The 15,565-nt window shown below is 37.8% G+C and overlaps 1 protein-coding gene across 2 annotated transcripts in view; it reads right to left on the reverse strand.

Annotated features, from left to right (window-relative positions):
- irx5b (iroquois homeobox 5b) overlaps positions 1-9,382 on the reverse strand; it is a 13,892-nt gene extending 4,510 nt beyond the window's left edge. The window contains exons 1-2 of one of the 2 annotated variants that reach the window (XM_051380871.1): positions 9,119-9,382; positions 5,070-5,131 (exon numbers count right to left, since the gene is read on the reverse strand). The gene's annotated coding sequence lies outside the window, so the exon portion shown is untranslated. The remainder of the gene's footprint in view (positions 1-5,069; positions 5,132-9,118) is intronic. The other variant, XM_051380872.1, reaches the window with a different exon arrangement.
- Between the last annotated feature and the right edge of the window lie 6,183 nt (positions 9,383-15,565).

The following is a 15,565-nucleotide window of genomic DNA, read 5'->3' on the forward strand; positions in this document are numbered from 1 at the left end:
TGAAGCAGATCGTTGGTGAGGGAGCGTGTCCAACTCCCAAGTCCGGACTCCCTCACCGATGCAGAATACTTGGCAGCCCGGTTCTGGAAGCTGCAGGCCCTCAGAAGATCGCAGTGAAGAATTGTCCTGGCTAGCTGAGCTGTCCTCGTTGACGGATGCTGCCTTAGCAGAACAGTTGCTAGGGCTGGCTATCGGTACTTGATACCTTTCAGTTATCGACCGAAACAACCCGGTACCAAGTAGTATCGAAACGATACCTTCAATCGGTTCTTTTTGTACCCACTAACCAGATCAAGAAAAAAATGACTGTTTCTATGGTTTTGCTTTGTACGGCGGTAAAGCGTGCGCCCTTAGTCTGTGGCGGAGTTGGCTGCTCCGCATTCCGAGATGCCGGCAGCAAAACGTTCAAAAGTATGGTTGTACTACACAAATAGACCATATGTTTTCCTGTCTGACCTATCAACACATGGCTAATTCTAATATTCAAATGAGCCATGTGTTGATTCCACAACAAAAACATTACAATTTAAAACCGGATCATACCAAACAAATATCTGCTTGCGTGTCCCCGTGTATGTAAAGTGTCCTCCTTTTGGATGTGCAGGAAACCCTAACACGGAGCAACCGTCTATAACTTCAGGTAATATATAATTTTATATATATATAATATATATAAATATATTATAATTCTTCGTTGTACATGTTTGTACAGTTATTAAATAAATATTTGAGCACTTTCAAAATGTATTCATGTAAAAATCTTTTGAATGGGGAGGAGTGGTGACATTTACGGAACGGATTACTTTTTTTTTTAAAGTTGAAAAAAAGTATCGAATGAAGTACTCAATTGGTATCAGTATCGTGTTAAGGCTACTGGTATCGGTACTGGTATCAAACATTTTTAAACGATACCCAGCCCTAACAGTTGCTAACGTTTACTAGCGTGAAGAAATTCCCTATTTTCGGTATATATTTTAAATTTCCTGCGTTCCTGATATCCTTCTCCTTTTTTAATTTCCGTTTAGCACTGCCACTTAGCTTCTCCATGTTTGCATTTTTTGAGTTGTGTTGTGTAGCGGTGCTTGACGTCATGCGACCTGGTCGCTCAGTGCACGTTGGTTGGCGTCACCTTTGACCTGCCTCATACAGGCTGACCAATGAGGAGAGGGTCTCAGCTCACAGTCACAGGCAGCCAGGGGCCATATAAGTGCAGCGCAACGGCTCCGGCGGACAGTTTAACATTGCAATTGCCCAGTTGCCCATATGGTTAATCCGGCCTTGAGTCAGTGGATCAGTGGCCCCCGGTGGCCCCCGACCCTCAGGTTGGGAACCAGCACTGTAATCACATTCATTAATATTTATCTTTATTTACAATATATGGGAGTAATCAAGTTACTTTAGTAACTATATCTGATTACATTAGTATTATTAAAGAAACTAATATTTAATAAAAGGATATTTTATTTCTTCTTTACAAGATTATTAATGAAGATTTTAAATTGGTGGTAACAGAAACTCAGTTTTTAGTAAATCTATGAAATATATCCACCAGGGCTGCACAATTAATAATCAATATAATTAATATCAATATTATTATGAACAATATTATTAATAACAACAATTCATATCAATATAATTAATATCAATATTATTAATAACAACAATTCATATCAAAATAATTAATATGAATGTTATTAACAACAATTAATATCAATATTATTAACAACAATATTATTAATAACAATTAACAACAATATAATTAATATCAATATTATTATCAACAATTCATATCAATATTATTATTATAAATAATAATATGTCCAATATGCAAACTGCTGTCTGAAGGTGTTTATATTGTTGTACTCCATTACATACTCTAATACTCCATTACATACACTAATACTCCATTACAGACTCTAATACTCCATTACATACTCTAATACTCCATTACAGACTCTAATACTCCAATACTCCATTACATACTCTAATACTCCATTACAGACACTAATACTCCATTACATACTCTAATACTCCATTACAGACTCTAATACTCCATTACATACTCTAATACTCCATTACATACACTAATACTCCATTACAGACTCTAATACTCCATTACATACACTAATACTCCATTACATACTCTAATACTCCATTACATACTCTAATACTCCATTACAGACTCTAATACTCCATTACATACTCTAATACTCCATTACAGACACTAATACTCCATTACAGACACTAATACTCCATTACATACTCTAATACTCCATTACATACTCTAATACTCCATTACAGACTCTAATACTCCATTACATACTCTAATACTACATTACAGACTCTAATACTACATTACAGACACTAATACTCCATTACATACTCTAATACTCCATTACAGACTCTAATACTCCATTACATACTCTAATACTCCATTACAGACACTAATACTCCATTACAGACTCTAATACTCCATTACATACTCTAATACTACATTACAGACACTAATACTCCATTACAGACACTAATACTCCATTACATACTCTAATACTCCATTACAGACACTAATACTCCATTACAGACACTAATACTCCATTACATACTCTAATACTCCATTACATACTCTAATACTCCATTACAGACACTAATACTCCATTACATACTCTAATACTCCATAACAGACACTAATACTCCATTACATACACTAATACTCCATTACATACTCTAATACTCCATTACAGACTCTAATACTCCATTACATACTCTAATACTCCATTACAGACACTAATACTCCATTACATACTCTAATACTCCATTACAGACTCTAATACTCCATTACAGACTCGAATACTACATTACAGACTCTAATACTCCATTACAGACTCTAATACTCCATTACATACTCTAATACTCCATAACAGACACTAATACTCCATTACATACTCTAATACTCCATTACAGACACTAATACTCCATTACAGACACTAATACTCCATTACAAGTAAAAATCCTGAAGTCAACCTGAAACAGCTAACGTTAGCTTATAAATGGAGTCAAAGCTAACATTAATGCTAAGCTAGTGGAACATATTGTCTGATTGTGCTGTTAGCTGGATAACGTTAGCTTGGTTGCTAACATTATTGTTGAGTGGGTAGCTTAGTTGCTAACGTTAGCTTGTAAAATGACTTCCCTGATAAAGTTACAGAAGGAAGAATGATTTGTTTTATTGATTATTATATATTATTATAATATATAATAATATATAATAATATATTATATTATATAATATATAATATAATATATTATAATATATTAATATATGAATATATTATAATATATATAATATATAATAATAATATATTATAATATATTAATATATGAATATATTATAATATATATAATATATAATAATAATATATTATAATATATTAATATATGAATATATTATAATATATTATTATTATATATTATATATATTATAATATATAATATATTATAATATATTATTATTATATATTATATATATTATAATATATAATAATAATATATAATAATATATTCATATATTAATATATTATAATATATTATTATTATATATTATATATATTATTATAATATATTATATATATTATTATAATATATTATATATATATATAATATATTATAATATATATAATAATATTATTATATAATATATTAATATATGAATATATATAATATATTCATATTATAATATATATAATATAATATAATCATATATGATGATATATATATTATTATTGTTCTCAGTTGTTTTGGCCTTTACAATCGTCCCTACATACAGCGAGTGTGTAGCTCTCCCACCGCGGGTTCGATTCCCGGAGAGCAGTCAGACCAGCTGCTGACTGTGGCTCAGTGTAAGCGGGGTCAGTGTGCGTTTAAGCTCTCAGCCGCAGTCTAATCTGATTTGTGGCTCCTATAATTAGCTGACTGGAGGAAGACTTTCCTCCCAGCAGGAGAAACCGGCTGAAGTACGTCTCTCATGGCCGCGCTGTGACGCCGCGGCTCTGAGGGGGAGCGGCCGGTCTCGGGCTGGTTCACGGGTCCAGGCTGCTCAGGAAGGAGTTTCAGGTAAGAGCAGCCGGCCTTCAGGTCCTAGTTACTAACCAGCAGCTATTTCAGGACGCAGACGTCCGTCCCAACAGGTGCCTGACTGAAAGCTAGTCACATGACCTTTTAAGGTCTGTTTATTTATCTACCTGCTATTGTACATCCAGTTCCCATGATGCTTTGTGGGCTTTAAACAGGAAGTGTAATGTTAACATGTGGGCTAAAACCCTTAATCTGTATTAGTTTACATTTAGTTAGCAGCTAATGTTAGCTGAGCTAGTGTTAGCAGCTAATGTTAGCAGCTCCTGTTAGCAGCTAATGTTAGCAGCTCCTGTTAGCAGCTAATGTTAGCAGCTAATGTTAGCAGCTAGTGTTAGCAGCTAATGTTAGCGGCTCCTGTTAGCAGCTAATGTTAGCGGCTCCTGTTAGCAGCTCCTGTTAGCAGCTAATGTTAGCAGCTCCTGTTAGCAGCTCCTGTTAGCAGCTAATGTTAGCAGCTAATGTTAGCAGCTAATGTTAACGGCTCCTGTTAGCAGCTAATGTTAGCAGCTCCTGTTAGTGGCTCCTGTTAGCAGCTAATGTTAGCAGCTCCTATTAGCAGCTAATGTTAGCGGCTCCTGTTAGCGGCTCCTGTTAGCAGCTAATGTTAGCAGCTCCTGTTAGCAGCTCCTGTTAGCAGCTCCTCCTCCAGATTACTGCGGTAATAAATAAAACCTTTAAAACGCGATGAATCTCAGGCGGGTTCTGCAGTTACAAGGAGCAGCTTTTATTTATTGATTTATTGATTGATGATTATCTGTGATTAAATATATGATGATATCTTCAGGAAGAGAACGTCTCTGAGAATATGTGCATCTTCAACAATAATAATAATAATCTTTCCCTCTCGCCCAGAGTGGCATTGAAATTCTTTATTTACTATATTAATAATATAATACTATAATATTATTAACTATAATGGAAGAAGAGTACCTTCCTACCTTTGACTGCTTTGATAAGGCAGGTTGATAAATGACTCAGATCAGAGTCCTGGTTGGTGCCGCTGTAAAAGGGAACGCCATCACAAACATTATTATTAATATTCTCACATATATTTATATATACAGATATTATATATATAAATATATATAAATATATATATATTAGATATAATATATATAATACAGATATTATATATATTATATATATAATATATATAAATATATATATATATTATATCTAATATATATATATTTATATATATATAAATATATATAAATATATATATATTAGATATAATATATATAATACAGATATTGTTCCACGGCTGACTTTAGAATACGGAGACAATATCCAACCCCCTGAAGTGACCGTACGTTGTTATACATGAACCATACGGGGGACACATTTCATGATGGACGCCCCGAACGCAGCATTGTTGTTGTTGTTGTTGTTGTTGTTTGTACTTTATGAATGCTGTGGGACGGTAAACAGAGAGGCTGGCAGAGAAATACCGGTAACAGCAGACGGGATTAATATCCGAGGTTAAACTACTTTAACGTCCTCTGTGACGGCATTTAAAACCGACAGCTAACCGTTAGCATACCGACAGCTAACCGTTAGCATACCTAATTTCTGTATTTTCCTCGGACACTTTTCTTTTTTCTGGATTTGGAGTCCGGAGTAAGCCGAGCTAGGAGACTGAAGGCTAGCAGCCACCGCTAACGAGGTTCAAAAGTCTCCTGATCTCAATATTTTAGTATCTCAACATAATAATAATAATAATAATAATAATAATGACTTTAAGATACTAAGTCAATATTTTGAGGAACTTAAATCCTTTTTGTTTGCTCACATTGGCAGAACTGGGCCTCCGTATACGATCAGGATTAAACTGATCACCAAATATTTGACAGATTCCAGTTTAATGATTTGTAAAGATTCTCATCAGTTTATCTTTTAATTCAAAGTCATTTTTCTCCTGAAACGCCATCTCATTAAAGCGGCTCATATCCTTCCTGAGCAGCTCAGAGCGGCGCTGTGGACGGAGGTGGAGTCTATAACCTGCGATGCTAAACGAATATTGATTTGGCGTAATGAAGCCTGAGTAATGTGCAGACGTTCTCCTGAAGGAGCCTCTCTAAGCACATCACGAGCCTGACTGCACTGACGGGGTGAAATGGTGCGAGCGATGTGGTTTTAAGCTGCTCCTCCACAGATGGGTCGAGCAGATTAGGGATGGCATTTTCACGCTTTTTTAAGCATCTTTCATTAAAGCGCTCCACGGTGGCGGAGGTGAACGCACCTCTTATTCTCCTCCGCTGGTGATGATACTCGAGAGGCTTCTCCTCGCTCTGATATTAAACACACTGCGAGCTTCCCGCGGTACGAAGCAACGGCTCGGAAAAGCTCAGATGACTCTTTCATCATCGCCAAGTCGAGCCCCCCAGTAGGCCTGCCCACCAAATGACACTGTAGAGCCGTTTTATCACATCAAAAAGTTATGTTAACAATTTGCATGTACAAAGTTGAATATTCAGGGAAATGTGCCGTCGTATTCTCGGCGGTACCGACTCTTTTGTGCAGATTTTCACATGAAAGGAGCGCTCGTTTGTTTTCCCCACACTGCCTCATAAATTAGCTTAGCCCGCGGGGCAAATGTCCAGAGGTTACTTAAAGACAGTGTGTTTAATTAATTGGAAAACACTCTTTTTTAATAGTTATTATCCAAGTATGAAATGCAATTCTTGTTATCTGAGCTCAAACATAATTACCACCCGTGGGATTTCTCTGGTGAGTGTGCAGAGACTTCACAGAGAGGATAATGGATGTACAGTGGTAATAAAGTACTGTACGTTATACGCTGAATATGAGCCGTCACACACTCACACACTCCAACTTTATATATATATATACAGTTATATATATATAATATAACTATATTTATATATAGTTATATATATGGTTATATATAACAGAGCCGGCTGGAACAGTTCCTATAGCCCCGATTAGACCTGAACTGCTGAGGAAAGGAGCGTCACTGCTTCCTTCACTGTCTCCTTCACTGTCTCCTTCACTGCTTCCTTCACTGCTTCCTTCACTGTCTCCTTCACTGCTTCCTTCACTGTCTCCTTCACTGCTTCCTTCACTGTCTCCTTCACTGCTTCCTTCACTGCTTCCTTCACTGCTTCCTTCACTGTCTCCTTCACTGTCTCCTTCACTGCTTCCTTCACTGCTTCCTTCACTGTCTCCTTTACTGCTTCCTTCACTGTCTCCTTCACTGTCTCCTTTACTGTCTCCTTTACTGCTTCCTTCACTGCTTCCTTCACTGTCTCCTTCACTGCTTCCTTCACTGCTTCCTTCACTGTCTCCTTCACTGCTTCCTTCACTGTCTCCTTCACTGCTTCCTTCACTGCTTCCTTCACTGTCTCCTTCACTGTCTCCTCCACTGCTTCCTTCACTGCTTCCTTCACTGTCTCCTTTACTGCTTCCTTCACTGTCTCCTTCACTGTCTCCTTTACTGTCTCCTTCACTGCTTCCTTCACTGTCTCCTTCACTGTCTCCGTTAATGTTTCAATCTTATGCTAAAAGTTAATATCTTGTTCACTTTATATTAAATCCATTACAGTGTGTGTTGTAGGAAACTCTGCTGGTTCTTTGTATAAACAATACACAAAGTCAGGAAGCAGAAATAGAAAATTAGCAATAATTAACAATAATACATGAACCTATATTAGAAAGACAATAATAAACAGTATGTCTGTTATTTATTTATTCATTTTTAAGTATTTTTATTGCCTTTATTATAGTGACATCTGAAGACGCACAGCAAAAGGCCGCAGGTCGGATTCAAACCTGGGTCGCTGCAGCAAGGACTAAGCCTTGGTACATGGGTCGCCAGCTCTACCCACTGAGCTAACCGGGCACCCGTATGTCTGTTCTAAGGAATAAAGATCTCAGTAATAAGTATAAATATCTGCAGTGATCAGTAGAGTTATATTTAAATATATCAGTTCAGGTGTGAAGGATCTAAAACGTTTTGTAGTAACAGTTTCTGCTTCACATCTTTCCTCAGAGTCAATTCAACCAGAGCAATAAAAGCTCAACCGTTAGCTTAAAGGCTAAAAGAGCTACTACGACTGTAATACATTAACCTTTACATACATTACCATTAACTCCACCTGAGGGTATAAAAAGCCAATAAACAAAAAATCATCTTTATAAATAAAAACATGCTGATTAAGAAGATTCTGAATGTAAGAAACACGGACAAAATATTTATATATAAATATATATTTCTAGTTATTTCAACTATGAACAGTTTTTAGTTTTTGAGATATTTGTATTTTTTAGCATTAACATTTAATGTGACGTCAATAAATACATAGAAATATAAATGAACGAGCACCCGGTGCTGATAATGTTGGTACAAGTATTAAACAAGTAAAATGTGTTAATATCTATAATTATGAAAACTTTTCATCAGTTTCAACTTTGTGTTGGTCTGAGACTGTAGTCTGTATATATATCTACAGTCTGTTATATATCTACAGTCTGTATATATATATCTACAGTCTGTTATATATCTACAGTCTGTATATATATATCTACAGTCTGTTATATATCTACAGTCTGTATATATATCTACAGTCTGTTATATATCTACAGTCTGTATATATATCTACAGTCTGTATATATATATCTACAGTCTGTTATATATCTACAGTCTGTATATATATATCTACAGTCTGTTATATATCTACAGTCTGTATATATATCTACAGTCTGTATATATATATCTACAGTCTGTTATATATCTACTGTAGATATACAGACCGTATATATATTTATACAGACCGTATATATATTTATACAGACTGTATATATATCTACAGTCTGTTATATATATCTACAGTCTGTTATATATCTACTGTAGATATACAGACCGTATATATATTTATACAGACTGTAGATATATATCTACAGTCTGTATATCTACAGTAGATATATAACAGACCACAGGTTTACAGGTTTATAAGTTTACTCTCACCTCCTGCCTCCAGTCTTTAAACCAGACCGGCTGCCCTACTTTGGGTCTGTGAGGATGAGATTCACCGACTGTTTCTGATTCTTTCAGACGAAGACTCTCAGTATGATGGAGGAAGATTTCCCAGAATCCCCTCCGGACGATGAGCTCCAGCGCTCCCAAACAGAGGTGATACCAGATTCACCACAAGACCTGAACCTGGACAGAGTGATCCAGGATCAACAGAGTCCAGAGAGTCTCAAACAGGACCAGGAGCAGCAGTCTAGTCTAGACCAGGTTCAGGATGATGTAGAGGATAAAACGTGTCCTCCAGATCCTCCTGAGGTTCCGACAGAGGACGACTGTGGCCGAAGCAGAGCTTCAGAGGAGTCTGATCTTCAAGTCGAACGTCACCAATCGATCTGTGATCCGGATCAGAGAGAGGATCTGGTTGGAGGTGAGCAGGAACTGATACTTTACTGCAGTGTTTTCATTACACTGAACACAATGTGACAGCACCGACTTGTTACAGACAACCAGAGAGGCTGTCACATGTCTGACAGGTAGAAACACCAATAATCAATATCTGCAGTGACGACGGGTCCTTCAGGTCGTCTGTGAGGAAAAGTTCAACAGTGAGTCTGTCTCAGTGGGTCAGAGTTTGCACCTCCAGCCTGCAACAGGAAGCAGTTGTTATAGTGTGATCACACCTTCAGTCAGAGACCTTTGGCCCTGTGCACTGCCTGCAGTCTGCAACAGCCTTCAGCCTGTAACAACCTGCAGCCTCCAGTCTTTAACCTTCAGTCTTCAGGTTGCAACCTGCAGCAACGTACAGCCTTCAGCCTGTAACAACCTGCAGCCTCCAGTCTTTAACCTTCAGTCTTCAGGTTGCAACCTGCAGCAACGTACAGCCTTTAGCCTTTAACCTGCAGCTAGCTTTAGCTTCATGAAACCACTCAGCACACTTCAGAACCTTCTGACCTGCACATTGGAGCAAGTTTGATAAATAACTAAAGTAATTTTTCTAAAATAATGCTAAAAACTCACTGGTTGAGTTTGTATTCTGTGTTCAGTGTTTCAGTCTGAAGTTATGAGTCTTCAGTTTGTACACAGCGACATTATTGTTCTGTTCACTTAAATAGGAAGTAGTCAGCGAGGCTCACAACAGTGACAGGATCAGATGTTCCTTTATTGAAGCACTGTAGGAGATTCAGACTGGCACAGTGGCACAAGGTGCAGAGAGTAAACAAAGAGAATAAAATATAATAATAAAACATATGTATTTATTATATTGTTGTCTTATTTTTGTTGATTACAGTTTTAACTGAATATCTCAGAATTAATATTTCAGTAAAAATGTGTTTTGATTCCAGTTAATCACACAGACGTGAGGATAATAAAGTTTCTTACTACTGAAAGTGAATCTTGTTTTAATAAACAAACACTAAATAACTAGCGAGTTAATCGACATCAGACATCTGACCACAGAGCTTCAGGCTAACTGGGAGCTCAAGTTTAAGATTCATTTTGTACTTTTGTTGTCCGACCCTGAAGTTAGCGTCATCCTGGTTCATTGGTAATCATTTATTAAGGTGTTCTCCAAGTAAAAAGCTAAGGTTACGCTATAGTCGAACTACACCGCGGTCACATAACTTCACTACGCTGAACTTCCAACTTATTATTAAATCTTTAATTAAAATCGTTGTAAACTTTAAGAATAATTTGAGAGAGCGAGTATAAACACGACGAGGCTGTAAAGGATAGCGAGCAGATCAGTCTCTGTGTTTTAATGTGACAACCTCTGTAATCCCAGTTAGCCACTCGTTAGCAACCGACCTTTTTAAGACGCGTACAGTCTTTAACATTCACAGGTCGAGTATTTACTGAACTGAACAAGAAAATCTCTTCAGGTTGTGTCAACCACAGACTCCGTTAGCTTAAATGCTAACTCATTTCAGGGCTTTAGGACTTTATTTCTATTGAGTAGATCCATTAAAGCTCCTCAGGCTTCTCAACTCTGTTATTAATTAATTATTTAAATTATTGAAGTTTTTGGGACTCGTATCAGAAACAGCGCCCTCTAGAGTCCCACCGCATCAAATCACTTTGGATTGTAAAGGTTGGTTTGTCTGGTTTCTCTTTCTCTGTTTAGTCTCGCCTCAGGATCTGGACCGAGCTGGGCGAGAAGGAAACTCCGACCAGGACCAGGACCTGAATACCGCCACAGCCAATCAAGAGTCAGCCGGGGATTCGGGTGGCAGCGTCCCAGCGCTGGTGATCACTCAGGCGGAGGAGGTGAGTACAGAGACAGCGGAGCCTGATGGGAAATAATATGCACATCAGGCTCTCATCTATATTCATGGGCTTCGACTGCTCCACTTTAACGCTGCGGTGCCAAATGTCTCGTCTTCCTCGCTGCCTTTGTTTCCAGCACTCACAGGTAGAGCTTTCTTCTCCGGATTTGCTGCCTTTGTTCTTTGTTTAAACGATGTCTCTGATCAAGTTCAAAGCATGGCCGTCCTGACAGCTCCTCTTCATCAATCTGTTCCTTCACAAACACTTTCTGTCTTACTTCCACTGCGAGCTCCGTTTGTGGGTTTACGGCTGTAATTATGCAGCCGTCACATCGTGGATTTAAGATGTATATTTATTTAAGAATATATTTGTTCATCGTGAACTGTTTTAAATATTCTGCTGTTTCTCAGTGATGAGATGAAGAATGAGCTCAACTTTTAATTCTTCACAGTCAACGGAGGTCTTTAAATTAGAAACCAGCAAACTCCAAAATCTGGAATCTGATATTAATTTTATAATTGAATGTTTTACACTGTTTGTTCGGCCTAAGATGGAGAATTTAAACAATAAGTCAATAAATCAGTTATCTTTCCTCAGAATCGTTGTTTATTTGATGTTATTAATGTAGTTTTTAATATTATTTATTATCACTGTACAAACACAACTTTATTCAGTGATTTTGGTGAAACTTGATCAGATTTAGTCATAATGTTTATAAATCAGTTTCCAGATTAACAAAATCAGTTTAAATAATATAATGTAATAATTTATTAACAATAACCTTATTCATCCTATCATCAGTGCAAGCTAACGTTGCTGTGCAGTAAGCTAACGGAGTACGTAACCCTGAGATGTTCTTTATTAATCTGATATCTGATGAACCAATCAGGAGTCAATAACAAGACAATGATCAATAAAACAGTAAAATCATTGATACTGAATTACAGCCTGAGACTGAATGTATGGCAGAGTGAAGGAGGAAGTTAAGCAGTTTAAATCTGCCTCTGAGGGGTTAAACATGAGAGTTTGAGCTCTCAGAGATCCCATTACCCGCCCTCCAGTGTACACGCTCACTGAGCCGAACCGCCTCCAAATAGTTTCCTCAGAACCTCTCCGGCACGCGGCGGAGGAGCACTTAAACCAAATTGACTTTACTGATCTGAATTATGAAGATACTGATATCATGCATAAAGTTATTTACCCCTCAGAAGAATTCAAATAAGTAATTCCCTCAGACGGCGATACGGGGGAACTAATATGAATGCAAATAGGATTAAGCTACTGCATTAGTGTCTGATAAACAATTTACAGGCCTGAGTGTTCACTGGGGGATACGCTCTCCAGTGCATGATGGGAAATGTGGAGATGCCAATCCGGGCAGGGAGGAGGGAGTGAGGGGGTTAACCCTCCATCCTCACCCGGTTGCAGCCGGAGCAACAACGGCGAGCGGCAGGTTGTCTGAGAGGTCATCAACAGGTTCAACGTTAGCTCTCCGTATCGTAGCGTAACGTTATTAAAAGGCTGCACATAAAGAACATAAAGAAGAAGTTATATTTTTACAACTGTGGAGCTGCTCTCTGAAGCTAGTTTCATTGATTACAATAGAAGCGTTGCAGCAGCCACTCAGACATTGCGTGTTGCATGAAGATAAAGTGTCTCAGTGTCCATTCTTACGTTCTTATGGCTGTTTATAGTTTCTATCTTATATTTTGTCCGGGGTTAATCAATAGATTTTAGCTGTAGGACGTTTCTATTAGGTCAGATCTTCGTTTTCAGTTCAACAAAGAGGACAAAGTGTAGAAAAATGTCCTCATATCCTGAAACAGAATCTTCAGATGTGCTTTAAATACGACTCTTCTTTCTTCTTCTTCATTGGTGACACGTTATACTTCTAACTGACTTCCTCACTGCCAGATCTCCTCCTCAGTGCGTTTCAATGGCGTGTGCTGAACGTGGCGTGTAGGTGTCGAGGCACTTTGATGATCCACATTGTGACAGTCAGCAGCACCAATTAAAGCCCGTTCTCACGTCATGTTGTGTTGAGGTCTTTTCCTGTTCTGCCAACAGTCGAACCCCCAAACAAACCTCAGGAGGATCTGAAAGACGACATCTTCCTGCGTGTCCTCACCATATACATACAGCAGGGATCACGCAGTGTGGAGAACCTGCTCATTAAACGCTGTACATCAGACGTGTATGCTTTTATCCATATTACTTCACTGCTCGTTCAAAGCAGAGATGTGATTGTTAATTAAAATCCGATAACACGGCGGGCAAAGACAGCTTGTTTTTATGTTTCTGTGCCGCTTCAGTTCAGTTCGGTTCTTCGTGTGCATGTTACAGTAAAAAGACGGTGAAAGATGTGGCTTAAAAACATAATTTTCATTAATGTCAACATGAAGACAACTTAGACAAACATATACAAGTGTGCAACATCTAAGCTAACCTTCCTTCCATGTTTGAATCAAAAACAACCAGGAACAAAACTAGAAGAAGATGTTTGAGATGTGATTATGAATGAAGTGTCACATATTTCAGCTCATTAATCTTATTAACACAACAAGACTCAGTGCTGCTTTATCAGGAAATAAACCTCTGCTACGTTCAGCTGCTGTCGGCTACAAACACTTTATTCAGCTTTATTGGTTTTGCTAAACTTTCTGTATAAAGTCACTGAGTTCCCGTATTTATGAAAACTTAGTTGTGTCCATTAAGTCCCAAAAAATGTCCCATTGGACAAAATCAGGTGACCTTCATCATCATGGTAAAGATAATAAATAGGTGATTAATGTTTGGTTAAATGATAAACGTGCCACAAGCTATTCAAACAGGGTAGCTGCTCAGGTGCTAATTAATAGTAGAACAGGAGCCAGAGCCTTCAGTTACCAAGCTCCTCTCCTGTGGAACCAGCTTCCAGTTGTGGTTCTGGAGGCAGACACCCTCATCACATTCAAGAGTAGGCTTAAGACATTCCTCTTTGATAAAGCTTATAGTTAGGGCTGGATCAGGTGAGTCCTGAACCATCCCTTAGTTATGCTGCTATAGGCCTAGACTATCGGGGGATTTCCCATGGTGCACTGAGCTACTCTCTTCCTCTCTCTTTCTGCACTCATTCATGTTCCATTAATGCATGTTACTAACTTCACTTCTTCCCCGGAGTTCTTGTGCTTTCTCGTCTCGCAGGTTCTCATGGATCCTGGTGGAGCCTCCTGCCATGGTCCTGCTTGACTGCCATTGCTAATATCACTGATATTATTGTTATTATTATTATTATAGCTACGGTTACTGTTGTTGCTGTTGTCACTGCTCATTGTCCCCCATCGTTGTTGTCGTCGTCATCATCTTCTTCATGTTCATCATCAGTCACTACTATTAGTGTAGTTGTTGCTACTGTTGTTGCTGTGCACCTGTCTGTCTCTCTCTCTCTGTCTCTCTCTCTCTCTCTCTCTCTCTCTCTCTCTCTCTCACCCCAACTGGTCGAGACAGACGACCACCCACCTAGAGCCGGAGGGTCTGTCCTAGGTTTCTGCCTTTTAACAGGCAGTTTTTCCTTGCCCTTGTCTCCAAGGTCTTGCTCATGGTGGTACTGTTGGGTCTCTGTAATTAATGTTTTAAAGAGTTCGGTCTAGACCTGCTCTATTTGAAAAGTGTCCTGAGATAACTTCTGTTATGAATTGGCGCTATACAAATAAAATTGAATTGAATTGAATTAAACTGTTTAGCTCCTTAATTAGCTAATCGATTGTACTATATTGATATTTAGAGCTAACTGCCAGCTTTACAACCATTGTGCCATGTTTTTATGGATGTTTGTGCGTCTGTTTGCTGGATCGTTGTGTATCGCATGTTTGATTAACTAGCTTACTACGCGTTCCCTCAAAGGCCAAAGAGTAAATCAGCTGTTATCCATATTAATCAGTTACATTAGTATTATATTGATAAGCTAAACATGACGACTTATTTATCAGAATATTTCTCTCTTTTAACTTAAAAGTGTTTTCTCCTATATAGACATAGATATGAAAGCTATATTAAACAACATGTAAATAAGATTTTGGAGATTCTGTAACAGCTAACTGTTTTTGTGTTAAGCTAACGTGACTTTGAACATCCTTTCACTCTGATGATGAAGGTATATAGTGTACAGTGTTGGGCAAGTTACTTTAAAAAAGTAAT

This window comes from Dicentrarchus labrax, unplaced genomic scaffold (assembly GCF_905237075.1).
Source record: "Dicentrarchus labrax unplaced genomic scaffold, dlabrax2021, whole genome shotgun sequence".
Taxonomy (NCBI): Eukaryota; Metazoa; Chordata; class Actinopteri; family Moronidae; genus Dicentrarchus; species Dicentrarchus labrax.